At 34.5% G+C, this 5,128-nt stretch overlaps 1 long non-coding RNA gene across 1 annotated transcript in view; it reads right to left on the minus strand.

Moving 5' to 3' along the window:
- The window catches only part of LOC109965507 (uncharacterized), a 10,026-nt gene extending 4,898 nt beyond the window's left edge, over positions 1–5,128 (minus strand). The window contains exon 1 of the long non-coding RNA XR_002275659.1: positions 5,077–5,128. This is a non-coding gene — a long non-coding RNA (uncharacterized LOC109965507). The remainder of the gene's footprint in view (positions 1–5,076) is intronic.

Consider the following 5,128-nt stretch of genomic DNA (forward strand, 5'->3'; position numbering starts at 1 on the left):
CACCAATTGTAGCTTAGTGTGCATCCTACATTACACAAGGTACAGGTAAGGCTGACAGGAATGTCATCTGATTTTCAGGGGGTTTTTTTGACCTGATGTTGGCCCTAGAAAAGTTAAGGAATCCGAGAGTGACCCACGTCGCAGTTCATTTTTAAAGCTATTACACTTAATTTCTTTTCAGCCTAGAAGGTCTAGTGAAACTCAAAACAGAAACCATAAGCTGCTTCCAGCCATTCTTTGCCCCTCACACTGCACTCTATTTCAAAGCCATTACATAAACTATGGATGCCTGGTGGAGACAAACTAACAAAATTCTGTTCACAGCTTACATGTAAATTTGTCCAGTACAACACTCTGCTAATGTGACACTAAGTACTAATGTTACAAAAAGCTTGAATGACTTCCAAATTAAAATTATTTCAATACAAAAGGTTAAATCATGCCCATGCTAGGTCACTAATAGTACCAAAACAAGCTCATTTGCTTCAGATGCTAACACATCCAGAAGGAAGAATGCCACATCTGAATCAAATTTGAGTCCTTTGGCTGGTTTTAACACTGTCCATCTCAGCTCCTCCATGATTGGCAGTTTGAAATGACTGTTCATAGTTTGAAAAATACTTCTTGTGGGCTAACCTTGACTAGGTGGCAGATAAGGCTAATTTACAGACCACACTTTGACAACACAGGGTAGAGTAGGCTGGGATAAGAAAAGAAGGGATGTAGGCAAAAGATTGTAGTGAAGGGGGTAGTATAGGTGACAAACAACACGTCCTGTCCCATTTTCACTTACTTATCAGACGATGTGTAAAATATTATTTAATGCACCAATGTACTTATCACTATTTTCCATTTATTTAGCGGACTGCAGATTTTCATATAGGTTTCATGAATGTACCAAAGGAAAGTGTCACTCTGATGTTTCTGGCATCATTGAATTTTATTTGTGTTGACCATTGCTGACAGTTGCTCATAAAGTAAGAAAAGCAATTACAGACAATAAGTAGAGCATTTGTCAGTTTCTCTCTGATCTTGCATTATGTCATCCTGCATTAACAATACTGTGAAAAGGCTCCGTTTCCCATACTGTTGTTTAACTTTGGTTAAGCACTGATCTCCGTCAGTGAGATGGAGATCAGAACAGCTGCAGTATTTCTGTGTTCAGGCTGCAGGAAACAGCCTGTGACAGTGTGATTTCATCCGTACAGTCTTGACCTCTGAGTCTGGGTTTTGTCACAGTCGACATACTGGATGTTCATACAGTCAGTGGGTCAACTTCTCTCAAAGACATTCACTTTATAACAGAGAAAAACAAACAAAAACAACTCAATTTTACATTGCAAGAGTGCATAATTCAGTTCAGTTCAATTTGTATAGCACCATATAGCAACCTTACTATTATTATCGAGGAAAAATCCAGCATAATGCATATTTACACAGGCTTTTATATACTGTACAGCTGCACCGATTAGTCAATTAATCATTTGGGGTTTTTTTGTTTGTTTGTTTGGTTTTTTTTAACATGTCTAAACTGCAATGCAAACTTTCTCTAATTCCAGCTTCTCTCATGAAACTTTTAAAGCTTTTCTTTGTCTCATACAACACTAAACTGAATATCTAACTGTCTGACTCTGGGGAAAAAACAATGGGCTGTTTTCACTATTTTCTTACATCACATAACTGTTAATCAGTGAGTATAAAAAATAAAGAAAAAATTAATTGATAACAAAAGTAACGGCTAGTTGCAGCCTTATTATTAATAACTTTCATAATTATGTGTATATTTTACAATGAAATAGATAACTATAAAAGAGAAAAGAGTAGAGTAGGTACTTTATTGATCCCACAGTGGGGAAATTTCTGAAAAGAACAATAATAACAGATAAAACACAAATGGAAAGTTTCTCTATTTATATGCTTCACACTAGATCTGCCTTCCCCTAATTATAAATTCCTCTCCATTATGTAGTAGTGGGTGTCATATTTAAATTTCCTCCACTGTCTTACTTTATGATTCTATCCAACATTATTTCTAAAATTTTGCTTATGTTTTACTTTTAACAGGTTATATTTGGTTTCTGGTTGTAATTATAAGTACCCTATACAGATATCTGCGTATTTTTTGAGTAAGCTCAAATGGTGATATACCTAATATTTTTGGTTCAAGTATATTTTTAAAGTATTTTCTCTATATAGACTAAATTTGAGCCCCAAAATATTTTAGTGTTTAAAGCAAAAAAAAAGACCTGCAAGTGACCTATATGCTCTTCTCCATCAGTCTGCTTTAGTTACAAATTTAATTACTACATGTTTATATAGTAATTATATAACTACTATTATCTGTTTGCTTACTATATGTAATGATCTGAATGTTTCCACTACAATTGGCTCCACCACCAGGTTTCATGCTATTTATACCTGAAACATCTATTCTACATTATTTCACAAGGAAACTGTGAAAAACATTTTCATCTCCCTTATTTTTTTACATTAAGGGGAAAAAAAGACGTGAGATTTGATCATTTGCATAATCAATTCCCCATAAATGCTGGTGCTGCTGTATATTAGACACCAACACACTAAGATTATCTGGGTCAAAATAACCCATAGGTTGTGAGTAAAGTTGACCCAGTATTGCTCTGGTGTGATATTGTCCCAAACCGGGTTAATTTTAAGTCTATAAATTAACTTGTGTACTTATATAATTTTGAATGGACTACTGAACAATCACAGGGGTCCAAGGAAATAAGGCAGTGTTTGTATGAAGTGCTGTTAACATTTCTTATTGGAAAGTCAAACAACTACAAGAGACAAAATGAGTAAAAAATAAATAAAAACAAACACAAAATACATCCACAAAGAATGGGCACAAGGACATGCAAAATGACTAGAAGAGACCTAGAGCAAGTACACAGACATAAATCAAGTATGGCAAGACACAAAATAGTTACAAGGACATGCAAAACAACCTCAAAGGAAAGAAGAACTAATAAAACATAGACCAAATAACCACAAAGAGACATAGTGACTAAAAACAGAGGGAAATAGCTAAAGAGAAATTAAAAACAACTGAAAAGAGAAACAGACTGCAAAGAGATGCAAAAGAAGTAAAAAGAAATGCAAAATGGCAACAACTAAATTAAAAAACTAAACAGACACAGAACTTGAAAATGAAACAAAAACTAAATATTGGTGTAAAACAACCTCAGAGACGCAAAACAACCAAAAAGAGAAAACTACTACAAAAAGTCTAATCTTTCAGTCTAGGGGTCTTTAACGGGTTTGTGCCCAGGGACTCGTTGCCTCATAATCAGTCCATGTACGCCATATACTTCAACTCATGCACACTACCTTTCAAAGGTTTTAGATCACCTCCATTTTTCAGTTGTTGTTGGTGTAATTCGATATGCTATGTCATTCTTTCTTCAATTGAAATCAAATGTTGTTGAGATAGTTTGCACTGTGGCAGATGTTGATAAGATGAAACTGAAAAGTTCTGACTTCCTTTGACAATTGACTTTTTTTCAAACTAATGCTTCAGAGGCTGCACCAACACAGTCTTTTCCAACTCTGACTTTGTACAGATAGAATTTATTATTGCAAGTCATCAATAAAAGTTGTGACACCTGTAGGGATTGTTTGCATCAGTTTTTAAGGATTAATTTTCTTCTAATGCTGCAGAAATGATGCAAGTCCATGAAACTGTCTCTTTTTTACATTACATTTAGACACACTTTTAGTTTTTGGTGACTTTTTTGTTTGTTTATTTTACCTCTGACAGTTTACATCTTAACTTTGTACTATTTAAAGTTATTCACTGGACCTGAGCTGTTAAAACGTCTAAATAAAAAATGGAGGCAACCCCAAACCATTGAACAATACCACTGGTTCATCTGAACTATGGTATACTGCAGCAATACACTGCTATGGTCATCACAAGTATTGTAACTCAATCTGTAATGTAATTGCTGCTGTTAAATAAATTTAAGGTAAGAAAAATGTGCAGTATTTCCCTCTGAATTATACTGGAGTATAGGTATGAAATCACATGAAATGGAAACACCCCAGGTAAAGTACATGTACCTCAAAGCTGTACTTATTGTAAGTATATACAAGTATAGTACTTGAGTCAATGTATGCAGTTACTTTACACCACTGTCCAGATTAACCAGTTCTGCTGAAGCAACTTAATGGTTCATTTTTTAGGAGCCCAACAACTTGTTTGTCAATACAAAACAACAGTATACACACACAGGTGAAGGAAAATAACTATGCTTATGTACAAATTTTATATTTCTACTGCACAACATTTCAGAGGAATGTACTTTTTGCTCCTCAAATTTAGTTTAAAACTTTACTTACAAGTTACTTTGTAGATCCAGATCATTAAAACAATATATAACCACATTTGCAACAAATAAACTATGGTACAGTTATTACTATAGGTAAAACATCTTAACAAGTAAAAGTAGTTAAAATTAGCCATCTGCAACTTTAAATTGAAGTATATATTAATACATCAATGACTAATAATATAATACAATTATGTATTATAAAATGGGCCACTCTGCATAATGAGTAGACAGTTTTTAGATGCCAATTCTTTTCATTTGAATGCAGAACTTTATCTTGCAAAACGTGTCATTACCCTGTGGTACTGGTACTTTTACTAAAGTGAAACATCTGAGTACTTCCATCAGTCTCTCTCTCTCTCTCTCTCTCTCTCTCTCACTCTCACTCTCTCTCACACACACACACACTGTAATGAACTCATATTCCGTTGATGCTGATCTGAATGTGTCACTTTAACTTTGCATTACGAACATCATCCAATAACTCTTAAATTCTTATTTAAACAATTAGCCCCGTTCCTAAAAAAACATCATGTAATATAAAAATCTCCGTTTCTGTTTTTAGCTCTGACAAACGTGTTTATCCTGTTCAGTTGGTCCTGCTATGTTTGACACGAAGGACAGGAGCATTCGTGGTAAAATTCCAAACTTCAGAAGTACTACCACCTTCAGCGGTACAATCAGCAGTGTTATTATGAATAGTGTGAGCAGTTCGGTAACTCACCGTCATGTTTCTCCGCAGTCTGCGTCTCAATTGCCAAACTGTTACATTTATC

The sequence above is a fragment of the Monopterus albus genome, unplaced genomic scaffold (genome assembly GCF_001952655.1).
Source record: "Monopterus albus unplaced genomic scaffold, M_albus_1.0 scaffold99.1, whole genome shotgun sequence".
Classification (NCBI taxonomy): Eukaryota; Metazoa; Chordata; class Actinopteri; order Synbranchiformes; family Synbranchidae; genus Monopterus; species Monopterus albus.